This window comes from Gorilla gorilla, chromosome 3 (assembly GCF_029281585.2).
Source record: "Gorilla gorilla gorilla isolate KB3781 chromosome 3, NHGRI_mGorGor1-v2.1_pri, whole genome shotgun sequence".
NCBI lineage: Eukaryota > Metazoa > Chordata > Mammalia > Primates > Hominidae > Gorilla > Gorilla gorilla.
This window is the reverse complement of record NC_073227.2, coordinates 19,748,417-19,771,961: the sequence shown is the minus strand read 5'-3', so window position 1 is coordinate 19,771,961 and position 23,545 is coordinate 19,748,417.

Below are 23,545 nucleotides of genomic sequence, written 5' to 3'. Positions count from 1 at the left end.
TCCTTACCTCCCACATCCTTTGGATTAAAAAGTCCTCTGTGGTTACTTCCAACAAATATTGTGATTTGAACTATTTCTCAACAATTTTACCACTAACCTACCAGGTCAGGCCACTATATTCTTTCATCGAATTCTTCAGTAGCCTCCATTCTTGCTCCCTTACTGTTTATTTTCACTTTAATATATAAATCAGATCATGTTACTCTAAGATATGGTTAAGTTTTTTGTCCCCACCCAAATCTCATCTTAAATTACAATCTCTATAATCCTCATAATCCCCATATCAGGTGGAGGTAATTGGATCATGGGGGTGGTTTCCCCCATGCTGTTCTCCTGATAGTCAATGAGTTCTCATGAGATCTGATGGTTATAAAAGGGACTCTTCCCCCTTCACTCCTCATTCTCCCGCTTCCTGCCACTTTGTGAAGATAACCTTGCTTCCTCTTCACCTTCTGCCATGATTGTAAGTTTCCTGAGGCCTCCCCAGCCATGCCGACTGTGAGCCAATTAAACCTCTTTCCTTTATAAATTACCCAGTCTCAAGCAGTTTTTACAGCAGAGTGAGAATGGACTAATACACTCTCCTACTCAAAACTCTAATAATAAAAACAGTAGAATGCATTATAATATGGTCTGGGTCTGTGTCCCTGCCCAAATCTCATGTTGAAATGTAATCCCCAATGTCAGAGTGGGGACATGGTGGGAGGTGACTGGATAATCGGGGCAGATTTCCCCTTTGGTGCTGTTCTCATGAGAGTGAGTGTGTTCTCACTAGATCTGGCTGTTTAAAAGTGTTCTGCACCTCCTCCCTCTCTCTTCCTCCTGCTCAGGCCATATAAGATATGCCTGCTTCCCTTTCACCTTCTGCCATGATCGTGAGTTTCCTGAGGCCTCCCCAGCTATGCTTCCTGTACAGCCTGTGGAACTGTGAGCCAATTAAACCCCTTTTCTTTATAAATTGCCCAGTGTTAGGTATGTCTTTATAGTGGTGTGAGAACAAACTAATATATATTATAAACAAAATTTAAACTCTATTGCTATGGACAGAGTCCTACGTGGTCTGGACCCTGCTGATACCTCTAACTTGATTTCACACCACATAGCTCCATCAGTCTATGTTGATTATGGGACTTATTGCTATTCCTGTAATTCACAAATACATTCCTGCCCTGGGGTCTTTTTAGTCCCAGTTCCATCTGCCTCCCTTTTCATTATTTACAAGGTTTTCATTCTCGGTCCTGTGAGGCATTTTTATATATTTCCACTTAGGAGAGACCTTCTTTCCCTATGATAAGCGAACTAGTCTCCAATTCCACTAGTCTCTATCCTTTATTCTCCTTTATTTTCCTTCATAACATTTATTTCCAAGTGTAATTATATTATTTATCCATTTGTTTGTTTATTGCCAGCTTACTGTCCTAAAATAAACAAACTATAGAGAATAGAGACTATATCTTTTGGACAATGTTAAAAGTACCAACTAGACTGCTTATACTGTGTGCTCAATAAATAAATTTTTAAAAATAATACATAATAACTCAACATGTGCCAATAATAACCACTATACTGATTGATAGCACTTATAGCATTTTACTGGGCATGTCCATTCTAACGTCTGTGTTCCTCATTTCCCTAGGAGGATGAGAACTGTGGCTTACTGATTCCTAGTGTTTCTGCCATCTGTGGCATGCATTACATAATTAGAAAACATTTAATGCTTTAAATACCATTTGCTAATTATCATGCTTTGTATCATTTGAGTCTCAGCAATTCAGTGAGAGAATCAGGGTTGCTATTATTTCCATTCTGAAATGGAAAAAATATGCTGAGAAAGGAGAAATGTTAAGTCCATGGCTGTATCTAAAATGAAAGACAGAAAGGGAAATGCCAGATAAGGCTGGAGACATAGGTTGCAGCCAGATGGGGAACCACTTTGTATACCGTGCTTAGAAATTTGGACTTTATCCTGTAGTATATTGCAAAACAGGGGCTCAAATTACCAGTAGAATAATCACATTCAGTTTCTTATGCCATATAACAGTCCTGAATCTACACTTTCCATTTATGACATCTAAACATTCCATTCAACTGAAGAAAGGGCAAATCTCCTCTCTATTCTGTACTGTGTGGCTGGCCAAGTACTTCCCCTATTTAATTCAGTGAAACTCTTGGTGGTTTCCATCTGTGCAAGGTGTAAAAAATTAAATCACTTCGGAATGTCCTCTTTTATATATATCTACTAATCATTTACTTATTCATACATCTACATATCCATTTAGATGGTTATTCATATTTACTGAACACCTATTATAGTCCAGAAACTTGGGCTAAAAGTCAAGTATTAAGTTTTAAAATGGCTATATATACAACAGTTTGTACAAAACACATATATATTTGAATATTTCAGATAGGTAGAAATCATTATTCAGAAGTCACAACCATCACTCACATGGCACTTACAATACCAACAAAAATTAAAAATATAAAATCGTAAAGTTGAAAATGTGATATAATTGACTCATTCCTAATGTAAACGCATTTACTTTGTATATTCATGGAATGCTTACTATGTGCTAAGCATTAGGTATACACAGATAAGTAGAAAGCCTCTGTCTTCTAGGAGCAGGTCTATCTGTTTTAGCATTGGTGAGAGTGTAGGCTGAGCAAAGGGAAAATATGAGCAGGCAGCCCTCACAATAGACTCATGTGAGAAACACCTTTATCATCACCCACTACACTTTACAGGTGAGGAAATTGAAAGTCCCTAGTTAGCCAAAAACCAAAGACAAAGCTGTAAGTGGCAACACCAGAATATGAATATCATTTACCAGCTCTAAAATCTATCCCTTTCCTGCCCTTCCCTATTTACTATATATATATATATATCCCTCCAAAATCAGAGACCTACCCAGGTCAAGGAACAGAACATAGATCCCACCTTTCAATGAGAGGAGAGTCAATAACATGTTGTAAGAACAGCATGGGGAGTGAAAGATCTTTACAGAGTCATCTGGGGGAAATACAAGAGTTTCCTCAGATGCAATGAGAAGAACACAGCATCCCTTTTCAGATATTTCTGCTTAAAATGTATAATGTGAAACTAATCATGGGGAAATACCTGACAAATCAAAACTGAGAAACATTGTACAATTAACTGACCTGTAATCTTGATACGTGTCAAGAGTATGTACTTCAAGGAAAGACTGATGAGCTGTTCCAGCCTGAAATAGTTTAAAAACACGGGGCAACTCACAGCAACGTAGGATTCTGAATTAGATCCTTTCACCAGAGAGGACATTATTGGGACATTTATAAAACTTTGCTGGAGTTTGAAGATTACATGATAGTAACGTGTCAAAGCTTCCCTTCCTGATTTTGATATTATTATGTCTATGCAGAAGAACATTCCTGGTTAGAATCAATAAATACTACATTGTTAAGGGGAGATGTGGCATCAAGTTAAAAACCCTCAAAGTTCTTTGTTCTACACTAGCAACTTTTCAGCAAGTTTGAGATTTTGTGATAAAAAAAATCATTTTTTTTTTTTTTAGAATAAGCAAAGTAATACCTGGATACCCCAGGTCTTACCAACCAAATCTAGCTGGAAATGTGTGTCAAATCTCTACTTCCTTTGGAATATACAAAGACCAAGGACAAGAGGAAAATTAAATCACAACCTTAGTAAACATGTGTTCTATCAGATTTGTTTATTATTTATTTTTTATTTGGAGAGAAACTAGTACCTGCCTTACACTCCAATAAGAAAGAAAAAACCTGTTTCCTAAATAATTCACACTTTGATTGACTAAGATCACAGCAGGTAGTTTAGAATAATCTATTCAAAATATGTCATAATACCGATTTTCAGAAGGATCACACAGAGTCAGAAACTTTCAGTAATCTATTTATTTGTGTTTTTCTCTGCTTAGAAGTTCTGCTGTTCAAGTCAAGATTATGCTTAGGTGTTTTCAACTCATGAATATCACCTGTTACCATAAATGAATTTTGCTCTTAATTATTCATTAAATTACTTATGCTTATAAAGCCACAAGATCTGCTAGTTAATCTTTAAAAAAGAAAGCATGATAAAGAATAAAAGATATTTTGAAAATAGTCTTATTAAATAATAATAATAATGTTTAACGCCTCAAATCTAACACACTTATTTTGTGTATATTTTCTTTAGTTTTCATGTGCATGAAATGTCTTCTTAGAAGCTGTGGAGTATCTACACCACTTTTTATTTTTATTTTTTCACCTAATAAAGCATAGCAAGCAGTTATCCATATTGTATATGGTTGTCATAACTGTCATTTTTAGTGGCTAATAAATCATCTCCTCACTGCAAACTTGTTAGCTCAGGCTTCTCTCCCAACATAAGCTTTACTTCTAATTCAAACTTTCCCTTTCCAAATGATCCTCAGCTCCCCGACAGTGATCTTTCCCGCCTTTGAACATCAGCCACATTTAATGCATTTCCTCCACTTGAAGCTTGTCATACGTCACCAGTGCTGGAAGGTCTTTTCTATCCACCGAGACCTCTTCTGTCCAAACTGGCATCCCCTAGCCACATGTGGCCATATAGATTTAAAATTAAATAAATTTAAAATTCAGTTTTGGAATCACGTTGGCCACATTTCTACTGCTCTATCACCACATGTGACTAACCCCTATTATTTTAGAGACAGGACAGATTAGAAAAACTTCCATCATTGCAAAAATTTCTTTTTTTTCTTTTTAATTCACAAATAATAATCGTATATATTTATGGTGTGCAATGTGACATTTCGATATCTTTTTACATAGTGGAATGATTTAATCAAACTGAACTATCCTATCCATCACATCACATACTAATTATTTTTTGAACATTTAAATATACTCAAGATGTTTAACAGATAGTGTCTCCCTGGATTGTGAGTATCTCACAAAGCATTATGTTTTTTGTTTTATTTTTTTTTTTTAAATGACTAGTTTTTTTCCTTTTTTTATTATTATTATACTTTAAGTTTTAGGGTACATGTGCACAATGTGCAGGTTAGTTACATATGTATACATGTGCCATGCTGGTGTGCTGCACCCATCAACTCATCATTTAGCATTAGGTAAATCTCCTAATGCCATCCCTCCCCCCTCCCCCCCACCCCACAATAGTCCCCAGAGTGTGATGTTCCCCTTCCTGTGTCCATGTGTTCCCATTGTTCAATTCCCACTTATGAGTGAGAACATGCGGTGTTTGGTTTTTTGTCCTTGCGATAGTTTACTGAGAATGATGATTTCCAATTTCATCCATGTGCCTACAAAGGACATGAACTCATCATTTTTAATGGCTGCATAGTATTCCATGGTGTATATGTGCCACATTTTCTTAATCCAGTCTATAATTGTTGGACATTTGGATTGGTTCCAAGTCTTTGCTATTGTGAATAGTGCCGTTATAAACATACATGTGCATGTGTCTTTATAGCAGCATGATTTATAGTCCTTTGGGTATATACCCAGTAATGGGATGGCTGGGTCAAATGGTATTTCTAGTTCTAGATCCCTGAGGAATGGCCACACTGACTTCCACAATGGTTGAATTAGTTTACAGTCCCACCAAGAGTGTAAAAGTGTTCCTATTTCTCCACATCCTCTCCAGCACCTGTTGTTTCCTGATTTTTTAATGATTGCCATTCTAACTGGTGTGAGATGGTATCTCACTGTGGTTTTGATCCGCATTTCTCTGATGGCCAGTGATGGTGACCATTTTTTCATGTGTTTTTTGGCTGCATAAATGTCTTCTTTTGAGAAGTGTCTGTTCTTATCCTTTGCCCACTTTTTGATGGGGTTGTTTGTTTTTTTCTTGTAAATTTGTTTGAGTTCATTGTAGATTCTGGATATTAGCCCTTTGTCAGATGAGTAGGTTGTGAAAATTTTCTCCCATTTTGTAGGTTGCCTGTTCACTCTGATGGTACTTTCTTTTGCTGTGCAGAAGCTCTTTAGTTTAATTAGATCCCATTTGTCAATTTTGGCTTTTGTTGCCATTGCTTTTGGTGTTTTAGACATGAAGTCCTTGCCCATGCCTATGTCCTGAATGGTACTGCCTAGGTTTTCTTCTAGGGTTTTTATGGTTTTAGGTCTAACGTTTAAGTCTTTAATCCATTTTGAATTGATTTTTGTATAAGGTATAAGGAAGGGATCCAGTTTCAGCTTTCTACATATAGCTAGCCAGTTTTCCCAGCACCATTTATTAAATAGGGAATCCTTTCCCCATGGCTTGTTTTTCTCAGGTTTGTCAAAGATCAGATAGTTGTAGATATGCGGCGTTATTTCTGAAGGCTCTGTTCTGTTCCACTGATCTATATCTCTGTTTTGGTACCAGTACCATGCTGTTTTTGTTACTGTAGCCTTGTAGTATAGTTTGAAGTCAGGTAGTGTGATGCCTCCAGCTTTGTTCTTTTGGCTTAGGATTGACTTGGCGATGCGGGCTCTTTTTTGGTGCCATATGAACTTTAAAGTAGTTTTTTCCAATTCTGTGAAGAAAGTCATTGGTAGCTTGATGGGGATGGCACTGAATCTGTAAATTACCTTGGGCAGTATGGTCATTTTCACGATATTGATTCTTCCTGTCCATGAGCATGGAATGTTCTTCCATTTCTTTGTATCCTCTTTTATTTCCTTGAGCAGTGGTTTGTAGTTCTCCTTGAAGAGGTCCTTCACATCCCTTGTAAGTTGGATTCCTAGGTATTTTATTCTCTTTGAAGCAATTGTGAATGGGATTTCACTCATGATTTGGCTCTCTGTTTGTCTGCTGTTGGTGTATAAGAATGCTTGTGATTTTTGTACACTGATTTTGTATCCTGAGACTTTGCTGAAGGTGCTTATCAGCTTAAGGAGATTTTGGGCTGAGACAATGGGGTTGTCTAATCATGTCATCTGCAAACAGGGACAATTTGACTTCCTCTTTTCCTAACTGAATACCCTTTATTTTCTTCCCCTGCCTAATTGCCCTGGCCAGCACTTCCAACATTATGTTGAATAGGAGTGGTGAGAGAGGGCATCCCTGTCTTGTGCCAGTTTTCGAAGGGAATGCTTCCAGTTTTTGCCCATTCAGTATGATATTGGCTGTGGGTTTGTCATAGATAGCTTATTATTTTGAGAAGCATCCCATCAATACCTAATTTATTGAGAGTTTTTAGCATGAAGAGTTGTTGAATTTTGTCAAAGGCCTTTTCTGCATCTACTGAGATGATCATGTGGTTTTTGTCTTTGGTTCTGTTTATATGCTGGATTACATTTATTGATTTCTCTATATTGAACCAGTCTTGCATTCCAGGGATGAAGCCCACTCGATCATGGTGGGTAAGCTTTTTGATGCGCCGCTGGATTCGGTTTGCCAGTATTTTATTGAGGATTTTTGCATCAATGGTCATCAAGGATATTGGTCTAAAATTCTCTTTTTTGGTTGTGTCTCTGCCCAGCTTTGGTATCAGGATGATGCTGGCCTCATAAAGAGTTAGGCAGGATTCCCTCTTTTTCTATTGATTGGAATAGTTTCAGAAGGAATGGTACCAGTTCCTCCTTGTATCTCTGGTAGAATTCGGCTGTGAATCCATCTGGTCCTGGACTCTTTTTGGTTGGTAAGCTATTGATTATTGCCACAATTTCAGAGCCTGTTCTTGGTCTATTCAGAGATTCAACTTCTTCCTTGTTTAGTCTTGGGAGGGTGTATGTGTCGAGGAATTTATCCATTTCGTCTAGATTTTCTAGTTTATTTGCATAGGGGTGTTTGTAGTATTCTCTGATGGTAGTTTGTATTTCTGTGGGATAGGTGGTGATATCCCCTTTATCATTTTTTATTGCGTCTATTTGATTCTTCTCTCTGTTTTTCTTTATTAGTCTTGCTAGAAGTCTATCAATTTTGTTGATCCTTTCAAAAAACCAGCTCCTGGATTCATTAATTTTTTGAAGGGTTTTTTGTGTCTCTATTTCCTTCAGTTCTGCTCTGATTTTAGTTATTTCTTGCCTTCTGCTAGCTTTTGAATGTGTTTGCTCTTGCTTTTCTAGTTCTTTTAATTGTGATGTTAGGGTGTCAATTTTGGATCTTTCCTGCTTTCTCTTGTGGGCATTTAGTGCTATAAATTTCCCTCTACACACTGCTTTGAATGTGTCCCAGAGATTCTGGTATGTTGTGTTTTTGTTCTCGTTGGTTTCAAAGAACATCTTTATTTCTGCCTTCATTTTGTCATGTACCCAGTAGTCATTCAGGAGCAGGTTGTTCAGTTTCCATGTAGTTGAGAGGTTTTGAATGAATTTCTTAACCCTGAGTTCTAGTTTGATTGCATTGTGGTCTGAGAGACGGTTTGTTATAATTTCTGTTCTTTTACATTTGCTGAGGAGAGCTTAACTTCCAACTATGTGGTCAATTTTGGAATAGGTGTGGTGTGGTGCTGAAAAAAATGTATATTCTGTTGATTTGGGGTGGAGAGTTCTGTAGATGTCTATTAGGTCCGCTTGGTGCAGAGCTGAGTTCAATTCCTGGATATCCTTGTTAACTTTCTGTCTCATTGATCTGTCTAATGTTGACAGTGGGGTGTTAAAGTCTCCCATTATTATTGTGTGGGAGTCTAAGTCTCTTTGTAGGTCACTCAGGACTTGCTTTATGAATCTGGGTGCTCCTGTATTGGGTGCATATATATTTAGGATAGTTAGCTCTTCTTGTTGAATTGATCCGTTGACCATTATGTAATGGCCTTCTTTGTCTCTTTTGATCTTTGTTGGTTTAAAGTCTGTTTTATCAGAGACTAGGATTACAAACCCTGCCTTTTCTTGTTTTCCATTTTCTTGGTAGATCTTCCTCATCCCTTTATTTTGAGCCTATGTATGTCTCTGCACGTGTGATGGGTTTCCTGATTACAGCACACTGATGGGTCTTGACTCTTTATGCAATTTGCCAGTCTGTGTCTTTTAATTGGAGCATTTAGTCCATTTACGTTTACAGTTAATATTGTTATGTGTGAATTTGATCCTGTCATTATGATGTTAGCTGCTTATTTTGCTCGTCAGTTGATGCAGTTTCTTCCTAGTCTCGATGGTCTTTACATTTTGGCATGATTTTGCAGCGGCTGGTACCGGTTGTTCCTTTCCATGTTTAGCGCTTCCTTCAGGAGCTCTTTTAGGGCAGGCCTGGTGGTGACAAAATCTCTCAGCGTTTGCTTCTCTGTAAAGTATTTTATTTCTCCTTCACTTATGAAGCTTAGTTTGGCTGGATATGAAATTCTGGGTTGAAAATTCTTTTCTTTAAGAATGTTGAACATCAGCCCCCACTCTCTTCTGGCTTGTAGAGTTTCTGCTGAGAGATCCACTGTTAATCTGATGGGCTTCCCTTTGTGGGTAACCCGACCTTTCTCTCTGGCTGCCCTTAACATTTTTTCCTTCATTTCAACTTTGGTGAATCTGACAATTATGTGTCTTGGAGTTGCTCTTCTCAAGGAGTATCTTTGTGGCATTCTCTGTGTTTCCTGAATCTGAATGTTGGCCTGTCTTGCTAGATTGGGGAAGTTCTCCTGGATAATACCCTGCAGAGTGTTTTCCAACTTGGTCCCATTCTCCCCGTCACTTTCAGGTACACCAATCAGACATTGATTTCGTCTTTTCATATAGTCCCATATTTCCTGGAGGCTTTGTTCATTTCTTTTTATTCTTTTTTCTCTAAACTTCCCTTCTCACTTCATTTCATTCATTTCATCTTCCTTCACTGATACCCTTTCTTCCAGTTGATTGCATCGGCTCCTGAGGCTTCTACATTCTTCACGTAGTTCTTGAGCCTTGGCTTTCAGCTCCATCAGCCCCTTTAAGCACTTCTCTGTGTTGGTTATTCTAGTTATACATTCATCTAAATTTTTTTCAAAGTTTTCAACTCCTTTGCCTTTGGTTTGAATTTCCTCCTGTAGCTCGGAGTAGTTTGATCGTCTGAAGCCTTCTTCTCTCAACTCATGAAAATCATTCTCCGTCCAGCTTTGCCCTGTTGCTGGTGAGGAACTGCGTTCCTTTGGAGGAGGAGAGGTGCTCTGCTTTTTAGAGTTTCCAGTTTTTCTGCTCTGTTTTTTCCCTGTCTTTGTGGTTTTATCTTCTTTTGGTCTTTGATGATGGTGATGTACAGATGGGTTTTTGGTGTGGATGTCCTTTCTGTTTGTTAGTTTTCCTTCTAACAGACAGGACCCTCAGCTGCAGGTCTGTTGGAGTTTACTAGAGGTCCACTCTAGACCCTGTTTGCCTGGGTATCAGCAGCAGTGTCTGCAGAACAGCGGATTTTCATGAACCACGAATGCTGCTGTCTGATCGTTCCTGTGGAAGTTTTGTCTCAGAGGAGTACCCGGCCGTGTGAGGTGTCAGTCTGCCCCTACTTAGGGGTGCCTCCTAGTTAGGCTGCTCTGGGGTCAGGGGTCAGGGACTCACTTGAGGAGGCAGTCCGCCAGTTCTCAGATCTCCAGCTGTGTGCTGGGAGAACCACTGCTCTCTTCCAAGCTGTTAGACAGGGACATTTAAGTCTGCAGAGGTTACTGCTGTCTTTTTGTTTGTCTGTGCCCTGTCCCCAGAGGTGGAGCCTGGAGAGGCAGGCAGGCCTCCTTGAGCTGTGGTGGGCTCCACCCAGTTGGAGCTTCCCAGCTGCTTTGTTTACCTAATCAAGCCTGGGCAATGGCGGGCGCCCCTCCCCCAGCCTTGCTGCCGCCTTGCAGTTTGATCTCAGACTGCTGTTCTAGCAATCAGTGAGACTCCGTGGGCATAGGACCCTCCAAACCATGTGCGGGATATAATCTCCTGGTGCGCCATTTTTTAAGCCCTTTGGAAAAGCGCCGTATTCGGGTGGGAGTGACCCGATTTTCCAGGTGCCGTCTGTCACCCCTTTCTTTGACTAGGAAAGGGAATTCCCTGACCCCTTGCACTTCCCGAGTGAAGCAATGCCGTGCCCTGCTTCAGCTCGCGCACGGTGCACTGCACCCACTGTCCTGCGCCCACTGTCTGGCACTCCCTGGTGAGATGAACCCGGTACCTCAGATGGAAATGCAGAAATCACCCGTCTTTTGCATCGCTCACACTGGGAGCTGTAGACCGGAGCTGTTCTTATTCGGCCATCTTGGCTCCTCCGATTTTTTAAAAAATTCTTATTCAAAAAGATATTTTTTTCATTTGAAGATTATCTTTTCCTGAGAAATTTGATCTTAAGATGTCAACGAAGAAAACTGGTTTTGATGGCATCAGATATTTATGAAAGTGAGGCTTATGAGGGGCTGGGCACGGTGGCTCATGCCTGTAATCCCAGCACTTTGGGAGGCCTAGGCTGGCAGATCACGAGGTCAGGAGATCCAGACCATCCTGGCTAACATGGTGAAACCCCGTCTCTACTAAAAACACAAAAAATTAAAAGCATTATGTTTTAAGAAGTGAGTCCTGAAATTCCAGGTGCAGGTAAAGGTGTGTGGAAAGGGACATTCTCATTCAGAGTGCAAATTGATACAACCACTTTTGAGAATGATCTGGTGATATTTAGTAAGTAAACTTGAAAATGTACAATCTTTACTCTATGGTTAATTTTATGTATGAACTTGATTAGGCTTTGGGATGCCCATATAGCTAGTTCAACATTATTTCTGGGTGTGTCTGTAAGGGTGTTCTGGAAGAGATCAGCAGTTGAACCAGTGGACATAGCCACGAAACTCTGCCCTCACCCATGTCGATGGTCCTCATTGTATCTATTGAGGTCAGACTAAAAACTCAGAGAAAGAACAAAAGCTCAGAGAAAGGGCAAATTTCTCTCTCTTTTTGAGCTGGGTCATCCATCCTCTCCTGCCCTTGGACATCAGTGCTCCTGATCCTTGCCCTTGAACTTGAGCCAGGACTCACATCACTGGTACCTAGTTTGGGGAACTTCAAACTTGGATTGGGACTACACCATCGGCTCCCTTGGTTCTCAAGTCTTCAGGTTCGGACTGGAACTACACCACAAGCTTTAGTGGGTCTCTAGTTTACAGAGGACAGAACATGGAATTTCTCAGCCTTCAAAATTGAGTGAGCCAATGCTCCATAATAAATCTTTTTTCTAAGCATCGATATATGTCCTATTGGTTCTGTTTCTGTAGATAACCTTGATTAATACATTTATCAATTTCACTTTTCCACTTCCACATATATATACTCAGGAAAGAAACTCATGCTCACATGTATAACATGACTTACAAAAAGTTTCATTGCAGCATTTTTATAAAAGCAATGAATTATAAACAAAATCTAAATGTCCATCAATAGGGGTATGATTAAATGAATGAGGGATATTCATATTAGAGAATAATATATATATTTACAGTAAACAAAATAATTAAACTTGTATCAGGATGGAAAGATATAAAATATACAATACTGAGTGAAAAAACAAAATGTTGAATAAAATGTGATGCCATATTGTAAATATTAAGGTTATATATTGTGTGTGTACACATACTATGTTGTAATAACAAAAACCATGGACAGGGTGGACACACAGCAGATCAATGATACTGCTGCCTATCATGGTAAATAAAAGTGATAGGAAGAGCAATGAGACTAGTAAAATATATGGGACGGAAGCAGCATTTGTTAAAGAGATCAACAGTATTATTACAGCTAACATTTTAAAACTATGAAAAGTCCATGATAAAATGTTAACACTTGTTAATAATGAGTGGTGAACAATTAGGTATCTTTTAGGCTATTCCCTAAATTGTCTGACTGAGTTTTACCTCCCTACTTCCAGACAGCATTCTACCCTTTCACATCTCAGAATGGTAGAATGTTCTTACCAACTGGGCAACACATTTTCTTTTTCTCTTTCAAAAAATAATTTTAAAAACTTTTATTTAAAGAGAACAGATACTCCAAGGTGATGGAATGTAGTAAGTGAGGAACATTGAAGATCCAGACTAATGCTTCTTGAAGTGTGGTCCATGGACTAACAGTATCAGCATTTCCTGGGAATTTGATGGAAATGCAAATGTTTAGTCAACAAGTAAAGCCTACTCAACCAGAATCTCTGGAAGTGCAGCTCGGCATTCTCAGTTTTAACGTTTTGGGGTCATTCTGACACATGCTTTTGTTTGAGAACCACTGTTCTAGGGAAACAGTAGATAATTTTGACTTAATAATACTGGTAGTAAATATTTTAGGCTTTATTGACCAAAAGCCAAAGGGATCAGAACATACCCATTGAAAAGAGAGAGCAATCAGGAATTGTTAAGGTACAGCAACCCTGCCCACTGGTAAAAGGGGCTCAGTCACATCTGGAAGAAAATTAGATTAGGAGTTATTATTTCTGGGATGCAGAGCTCAGAGGGTTTGGATGGGTGGCTTTCCTGCCTCCCACTGAAATCTTTCTTTAAAAAAACTAAGTGTAGATGTGCGATGCACTCAAGAGACTCAGATAGGGACAGAGATGATGCCACTGAACATCTTAGCTGTTCTGTGGTGGCTATGTTTAATTTTCCTGAGACCCGTGCTCCTGGAAAACAGCAAAGCTTAAGATATCTCCCCACCCTCTTGTGTCTTAGGAAAGGATTTACTGCAAAGAACTACACTTCTCCAAACAACTTAGGCAAGACTCAGAGATCACTCCCCAACTCTTCCTTACTGATGACAAGCCAGATATAGACTCTCCAAATCCCCATTTAGCCTCATAAATGATTAGCTGAAATCTGGTACAAATCTGTTACACACAAATTTGCAATCTACAACAATCTGCAAACCCACACTCTTCCCTTTCTGTAAACTTTTTATTAAAATACAATTTTAGAGGTCTAAAAGGATTCTTAACCTTGTGTTCCTAAAATTCAGAAAGACTAAAGATTTCACCTGAGTTTGGATAAAGTTTCTTTTTGTGATCATACTTTCTCTGGGGAAAATATTCAGACGTTTCCTTAGATTCTCAGAAATTTTTCAGAACATTTGTAGCGATTGAGAGACTTTCAGAAATGGTAAATTAAGAAATTTGGCAGATGCTCTCCCCAGCAAAGCAAAAACTTAAATAGTAAAAAATATTTTAAAATATCACTTAAAATCTCTGATCTTGTCCAAAGGGCGCATAGCAAATGGCAAAATATTCAATCAAGACAATCTAATAAATCATGGTAAGAAAACCAGGAGTTTATGGCATTGGGAAAATGAATAAAATCAGCAGTGAAAGGGGGCCATTATTACTGAGCTAGTATAGAAATTTCTCAAGTAACTAAAAATGAAACTACCATTTATCTAAGCAATCCCACAACTAGGTATCTACCCAAAGGAAAAGAAATCACTGTGTAAAGAAGACACCTGTACTCATATGTTTATTGCAGGACTACTCACAATAGCCAAGTCATGAAATCGACCTAAATATCCATCAGTGGATGACTGGATAAAGAAAATATGGTATACATATACCACGGAACACTTTGCAGCCATAAAAATAGAATGAAATCATGCCCTTTGCAGCAACGTAGATAGATCTGGAGGTGATTATCCTAAGTGAAATAACTCAGAAAATCAAATACCACGTTTTCTAACTTATAAGTGGGAGCTAAGCAATTGGTACACATGAACACAAAAACGGAAATAATAGACACTGGGGGCTCCAAAAGGGGGACAGCAGGAAGGGAGTGAGGGTTGAAAAATTAGCTATAGGGTACAATATTCATTGTTAGGGTGATGAGTACAATAGAAGCCCAAACCACACCATTATGCAATATATCCATGTAACAAACCCGCATATGTACCCTCGAATCTATAGTTTTTTTAAAAATAAAAATAATTATTAGAGTCCTATATAAAAACTGAATCAACAAATTAGGGAACTTAGATGAAATGGACAATTCCTAGAAAGACACAAATTGCTAAACTTATTCAAGAATAAATACAAGATTATAATAAACCATATGAGTGGACAAACTGAATTAGTAATTCTATAAACTTTCCATTACAAGGAAACCCTAGGCCCAGAGTGTGTCACTTCACTTCCACCAAAAAAAGATGTAAAACTAATTCTTCAGAAACTCTTCCATGAAATAGAAAAGGAAGAAGTACTTCTCAACTCATTCTATGAGGCCAATATTATCCTAAAAAACAAAACAGAAAATAGTATCACAAGAAAACCACCTGCCAACATTCCTTACGGGCATAGGTACAAATATCCTCAAAAAAATACTCAGCAACCGAATTCAATAACATCAAAAGTAAAAAAATAAATAAAGAAGTTAAGTCATGACCAAGTAGAACTTATTCTAGGAATCCAAGTTTGATTTAACATCTGCAAATTAATGAATATAATTTACAATATTAACAGAATAAAGTACAAAAAAAGGGTCATTTCAACAGGTATAGAAAAAAATTGAAAAATGTGATGCCCTTCCATGATAAAAACACTCAACAAACTAGAAATAGAAGGGAATTCCCTTAACCTTCTAAAAGGTATCTACAAAAAATTCTGATAATATCATACTTAATGGTGAAAGAATGAATGCTTTCCCCTTAAGATTAGGTCCAAGACCAAGCAAATACGTCTGCTTCTATCACTTTGAGTCATCATAATACTGGGGTTTATAACCAGAGCCATTAGTCAATAAAATGAAATGTAAGTTACCCACATTGAAGAGGAAGAAGTAAAATTATCTTTTCTAAAAATGGCATAATTTTGTATATAGAAAGTTCTCAGAAATCCACTGGGAAAAAAATAGAACCAATAAACTCATTCAGCAAAGTTTCAGGATATAAGATCGAAATGCAAATATTAATTGAATTTTACACATGAAAAACAAGCATTTTGATATAAAACTAACAAAATAATTCAATTTACAGTGGCATTACAAAATAAAATATTCAGGCACAAATTTAATTAATAATAATAGTTTTTTTTTTTTTTTAAACAGGGTGTCGCTCTATCACCCAGGCTGGAGTGTGGTGGCACAACCATGGCTTACTGCAGTTGTGACTGCCTGGGCTCAAGTGATTCTCCCACCTCCATGGCCTGAGTATGTCAGACTACCAGTACGTGCCACCATGTTCAGCTAATTAATTAATTTTTTTTTTTTTTTTTTTTTGTAGAGACAGAGTCTCACTATGTTGCCTAGGCTGGTCTCAAACTGACCCTGCTCAAGTGATCCTCCTACCTCAGCCTCCCCAAGTTCTGGGATTACAGGCATGAGCCACTACACCTGGCAAAATTACCAACAGATGTAAAATTTTTGTATAAAAACAACAAAATAACATTGGGAGAAAATAAAGACCTACATAAATAGAATCACATCACGTTGTCATGGAATAAAAGACTTAATATTGTTAAGATGGCAACACTCCCAAATTGGTCTACACATGCAACACAATTCTTGCTGCCTTTATTCTTTAGAAATTGACAAATTTTTCCTAAAATTATTAAGAAATTCCAAAGTACCACAAATAGCCAAAACAAAGAACAAAGTTAAAGAAAAAAGTTGGAAAATTCGTTTCCAACTTTCTGATTGATAAACAATACAAAAGTACAGTAATCTAGACAGTGTAGTGCTGGCATTAGTATAAACAGATAGATCAATGGAATGGAATTGAGAGTACAGAAATAGTTACTTACATTTATGCTCGATTGATTTTCAATGAAGGTGCCAAAAAATTTAATGGAGAAATAAGAGACTTTTCAATAGATGGTGCTAGGACAAACACAAAAGAATGAAGTCAGACCCCGACCTCACACCATTCACAAAAATTAACTTAAAATTGACGTATTTATTTAGAGACAGGGTCTCGCTTTGTCACCCAGGCTGGAGTGCAGCAGTGTGATCACAGCTGGCTGCAGCCTCAACCTCCCAGGCTCAAGTGATCCTCCCACTTCAGCCTCCCTAGTAGCTGGAACCAGAGGCACACACCACCACACCCAGCTAATTTCTGTATTTTTCGTAGAGACAGGGTTTTGCCATGTTGCTCAAGCTGGTCTCACATTCCTGGGCTCAAGTGATCTGTCCACTTCGACCTTCCAAATTGCTGGGATTACAGGCATAAGCCACTGTGTCCAGCCTAACATAAAATTTATCACAGACCGGCCGGGCTCAGTGGCTCATGCCTGTAATACCGGCACTTTGGGAGGCTGAGGCGGGCGGATAACAAGGTCAGGAGATCAAGACCATCCTGGCTAACACGATGAAACCCCGTCTCTACTAAAAATACAAAAAAATTAGCGAGGCGTGGTGGCGGGCACCGGTAGTCCCAGCTGCTCAGGAGGCTGAGGCAGGAGAATGGTGTGAACCCGGGAGGCAGAGCTTGTAGTGAGCCAAGATCATGCCACTGCACTCCAGCCTAGGTGACAGAGTGAGACTCCATCTCAAATAAAAAAAAAAAAAAAAGAAAAAAATTTTTTTATCACAGACCTAAATGGAAAAACAAAAAATAAAAACTATAAAATTATTAGGATAAAACAGGCATAAATCTTCATGACTCTTCTCTGTGAACAATACTATTAAGAAATGATAAGCAACTAGCAGAATGGGAGAAAATATTAACAAACCATAAATCTCATTAGGACTTTTAAGTAGTAAAATGTAAAAAATGTATACAACTCAATCAAAAAAAGACAATTCAATTATAGGAGAGAAAAATGTAGTTTCTTCAAAGAATGCATACAAATAGCCAACGAGCAAACGAAAAGCTTCTTAACATCATACACTGTTAAAGATTCAAGTAAAAACAACAGAGATATCACTTTATACCGATTGACTGGTTCTAATAAAAAAAAAACACATGATTACAAGTGTTTTGTAAGGTTGTGGAGGTACTGTAACCCTCATATATTTTTGGTGGAAATGTAAAATGATGCAGCCACTTTGAAGACTATTTTGGCAGTGCCTCAAACTATTTAACATAGAGTTATCCTATGACCCAGCAGTTTCCTCCTATGTATATATTCAAGAGAATGGAAAACAGATATCCACAAAAACTTGTACACACTGTTCATAGGAGAATTATTCATAATAATCAAAGAGTAGGAACAATGCAAATGTTCATCAGTTGATGAATGAACATATAAAATGTGGCGTATCTATTTAGTGGGATATTATTTGGCCATAAGAAGAAATTATTTGGTAAAACACGTTAGGAAATGAATGAACCTTGGAAAGATTATGCTAAGTAAAAGCAGTCACAAAAGACTCGAATATTATATTATTCCATTTCTGTGGAATCGAATTCCACAGAATGGCAAATTCTGTGGCATCTATTATTCCAGAATTGGCAAATCAATAGAGACAGAAAATAGATTAGTAGTTACCTAAGGTTGAGTGGGAGGAGAAAGTGGGAGATGATTGTTAATGGATATGAGATTTATTTTACAGGGGAAAAGTGTCTTAAAATTTATACAGATGTTCCTCGACTTATGATGGAGTTACGTTGCAATAAATCCATCATAAGTCAAAAGCACATTTAATACCCTGACAAACCCATCATAAAGTTGAAAAATGATCAGTGGAACAATCCTAAGTTGAGGACTGTCTGTACTGTGGTAATTGTTGTGTAGCCCTGTACATATTCTAAAATATGTTGAATTATACACTTTAAATAAGTTAATTGTATCTTATGCAAATTATATTTCAGTAAAACTGTTAATTAGAAGTTGTAGTTAGTGACTACCATGGATCATAGATCATAATGAAAAATGGCAGATAAGCAGTCCACTCTCACAACAACAGTAGATTAGGACAGTTTAGTCATTTGTATACTTTATAATAAACCAAATACAAGTTCAGCAGACTTCTAACATCTTGCACACTCTTTCATCCCCAAGCTGGATTTACCCCAAATGTCACTCTCCTCATGGGGTATTTAGAGTCTTGTTATTGCAGAGGTATTTGTTTCTTCCCATTTTGCCTCAGAACTATCCTTTACAAACACAAAGCATGACACCATATGTAGAGTTGTGCACATTCCCTACTAGGTGGGAATCAATCGTGCCATATGTAGTTTTGTTTCACTTGTATCCACCAATAACAGCAGCTTCTCAGCAAATGCTTGGGAAAAGAACAGGTAAATAAAGTCCTCCATCAGTGGTTGAAAATTTGTGTCCAATCAGCTACCATTAGACAGAAAACATACTTTGTTTCATGTACACAGATGTTGACTAAAGTAAACTGGTTGCCAACATTTAAATATTGGGCATTTCCACATAAAAACCCACATTTCTAGGCTCTTGAAAATTTGAAGAAAATCTGACTTCTAGTCCCACATGACAGCAGTCAACTGAATAATTACTGTATCCTAATTTGCCACGACCTCCACCATTCTTGTCTATACATTCATGCATTTTCACTTACTTATAACATTTACATTTGCTTCCTGGTCTATGCACACATTTGATATTATGCGATTTCTGTGTTAACCTGTAACACGTTATACAGCTTTCAATGAAAAAATAATTCTATTTTTGTTCTCTTGAAATTGCCTTAGAACTAAGACTGCCATTAGAATGGCCCCAGAGCTTCCAGATGACATGTAAGTGAAACAAGTGGATGAGTCATCAGAACCTCTGTGCCTGTCATTCACTCCAGTATCGGTGTTTCAAGGTGCACCTTCCAGCAAGAACCTTCTGAGTCACTGCTTAGGAAGTCTGTGGTTACCAAATTATTTAGTAAATAATTTATGTTATTTTTCTTACATTAGTAAAATTACCATAATTTAGTTTTCCCTTTCTGTTTATTAATATCTCTGGGTTCTGCTTGGAAGTCCAGAAAACTTTTTCAGGAAGCAGGCTGCCTCTGAGGCCATTCTCCTTCCTGTCCTGTTCAGAAATTCCTGTTCTTCAAGTGGACTCATTTCCTTTCTGCCATTGCACCTGTTACTCAACCACCTTGGATGCAGAAAGAAGGGTGACCCCACCTTCTTATCACCACTTAAGGGTTCAAGTACTATGTGTACACCGATGGCTTCAAACTGTGCATTTTTATCTCAACCTCTCCCCCCAGCATCCAAGGCACACATCCAGTGTCTACGTTTAATCTTAAGTTTGATATCCCATGGGCATCTCAAATTTGAGGTTTTGACACCATTACCCACTCCACACGCATGGTCCTCCTGTAGTCTTTCCAAACTCAGACTGGCAACTCCATTCCAGCCTAAGCAACTTCCAGCTGCCTTAGAGGCACAAAATTCTGCAGTCTCCTATGACTCGTCTCTTGCTCTCACTCCTGACATCTTGCTCATAAGCAAATTCTACTGGCTCCTTCAAAATGTATCTGAGTCTCCCACCTCCACTCCCAACTCCTGGTCCATGCCAGCCTCTTCTCTTAACACTGCAAGAGGCTCCACACTGTCTTTCTGCTTCTGGCCTGCTCCCACATCCCTTTCAGTGTATTCTCAAAATACCCATCTGAGTAATTCTCATGAAATATGTCGCATCTCACTCCTCATGTACTAGCTTCTCCATTTACCCCAGACTGCAAGCCAACAACCTTGCAGTGGCCTCATGGCCAGAGATCATCCAGACATACATCCTCTCTCCAGACTTTTCCCTGTTCTATTCCCCGCCTTCCACTCTGCTGAGTGGAGTTCCTGATAATCATGCAATGTTCTTTTCTCAGATGTCTGCATGACTAGTTCTTTGTCTCTTTATTCAAATTTTACTTTCTCTATTAGGGTTCCATAGCCACCTCTTTAAAATTATTCCCCCGGTACTTCTGATTCTCCTTACCTAATTTATTTATCGGCTTGGCATTTATCACCATCTTTATATTTTGTACTATATATTATATACATACTATATATACACACACACATATGTGTATACTTATATAATTTTACATAAATTTATAAAATTATATAGAAACATTTACATTTTTACTTATAAACAAATTACATATAAAAGCATATATTTATTTTTATGTATTTTACTTGTTCATATATTTTATCAGATTCACTATATTTTGCTTATTCAATGAGTGTAAATTCATTGTCTATCTCACTCGCCAGAATATGTAAGCTCTCTGAGGACAGATATTTGTATTGGTTGTGTTTCCAGCTGAATTTCCAAGGCTGAGGACAGATCTGGCACTAAGAAGGCTCTCAAGAAATTGAATGAGCCACTTCAGCCACATCCCATTGGCTAGAACCCTGTTGCAGGGACCGTAATCTAACTGCGGGGTACCCTGGGAAGTGCAGAGGGACAGAGAGAGGTGCTGAGCTCCAGCCATCTCTGTCATATCCAGGACATGAGAATAATCAGTGCTGGTCCAGCCCCTTCCCCCAACTTATCACCCATACTGCGTGTCCAGTGCTATGCTGCCACATCCCACTTGCATTCTAGATCATTCCTTTCAGTAACTTGTACTTTTCTGCCTTTCATTTTCACCTATCTGGGAGGCTCTCTAAGGCTGGGCTTGCATTTGTCATTTTTGTTCCTAACTCAAGCCACCTTCCAGTCAGGGGAGAGGTGGTGCTGGTAACAAAATCCTGAGGAGACAGCCTTTCTCCTTCCTCTATTGTGAGGGAAAGTACCACTTCCTTCTTTAAATAAAGGCAAATTCATTTATTATTAGAAATTTGGCAGCTTTCCAGCCAGCCACTCACACACACACACACACACACACACACACAAAACAAAACAAAAAACCTTTGCGATGCTCCATGTGCTTTATCCCACCTCAAGTCTTCCTCAAGCTTGAAACTACCTTGATCCACATCCTGCCTTTAAAATAATAGATTTCAGTGAGGCACACTGAACTAGAAATTCACCAGTGGGGCAGAGTACAGACAATAAGAGGCCAGACACTCCAAAAATTAGAAAGAATTTCCATACAAAGAGATGAAAGGAGAAAAAATACATATTTTCTGGACACATTTATTACATCCCAGTAATTCCAAGTTCCAATAGAGTAAAAACCTCACCCTTATGTCATCTACAGAGCCTAACACAGTGACTGACTCACAGGAGAAGCATCGTATTTACTTGCTGAATGATTGAGATGAATGCTGGTCTCTGTGCTTGGTTCCATATCTATAAATTTAGAATCTGATTCATCTGTGAAGTTTATTATCATTCTATTCTTCCAATAAGAAAACAAGAATTCCCAGAGGCAGAAAAACTGGCCCAGTATTGAACAGGGAGTAAGGAATAGAGCTGTGAATGGGATCAGGTCTTTCTGGAGCCAATTTTCTTACTTTTTTCGATGACATTCCACTGTCTAGTAAGTTAGAGTGAGCTCATGGCCAATGCCTACAAAAAGCTTTGCCTGGAGACAGCCAGCACAGAGCGATCAGCCGCATTTGGAATGCATTGCTCTGAACTGATACAATGAGTTAATTAGAGTCAGTAGGGCCCGCTGATGCTTTCACACAAAGTATGTAAGGAGAGGCCTGGAGATCCTCTGCCTGTTCTCTTAGAAAAAGAGAAGTAGAGACCTACATGGATGTCTCTTATACAGCCACAGCCACAGATCTATATGTGCTTATCTATAGGGAGATTGATAATTACTATGCTGATCATTGTAGTCAGCTTTGATCTCCCACTTAGTGCCTGCCGGCCATTATGAATTCAGTCTTTTGTCTCACTTAGTCCTCATATAGTAGTTAAATGACTTGCTCATGGACACACATATCAAGTGCTCAAGTAGGAATATGAATCATTCCAGATATATCTGATGACAGGCACCGATATTTTTACCTTGATGCTGGAAACTATGCATGGACATCAATGTATGCAAACAGACAAACACACAGACTCACATGCAGACATCCTGCAAGCATGGAATCTTTGAAGGCTGTCTCAGCAGATCGGAGGGTTCTGCATACTAGAAAAGAAGACACACTGGTTCTAATGCCCCATTTCAGTCCCAAGACAGGGCTCAGAATAGAGACCCAGAGGTGTGGCAGGGGAAGAAAGAGCACTGGCAAAGTAGAAACTCGTACCTTGTGATTTGGCTATAAGTCACCCTTCAACTAATTCCTAATGTTCACAGCTTCCTATGAAACAATTTCCTTATTAATGTCCCTATTTCCTCCCTCTTTTATTTATTCTACTGGTTTTCCAGTGGTAGAGAAGGTGAAAACGTATTAACATTTAGTGAATATCTATTGTTATCTGAAGATTTACATATTACCTCATTTAAGAGCCTTTGGGAAATATGTATGATTGTCCCCATTTTATAGATTAAGGAACTGAGATTCCAAGCAGCAACTCCATGGAAATCACATATCTAGTAAATGGCAGAGAAGAAAGAGAAGCCAGGTATCTGTGACTCCAGAGCCTATGCACTTTCTCTTACACTTTGTAAAAATTCTCAACTAAAATTGATTGACTTCTGACTGTATTTCAGCACTCTTCAAAGTTCTTGACCTCAAGTTATTGCATCTCGTCCTCACAAAACCATCCAAGGTGGTTTATGTTATTTAAAAAAAATGGTGACAATGAAGATTAGGTTGCTAAAGTAATTTAACAAACATCATGCAGCTGGAAACTGTAGAGCCAGAATTCAGGCGGGCTGATTCCAGCACCCGGGCTCTCATACATTATGATATGGTCCCTCCAGAATTTTGT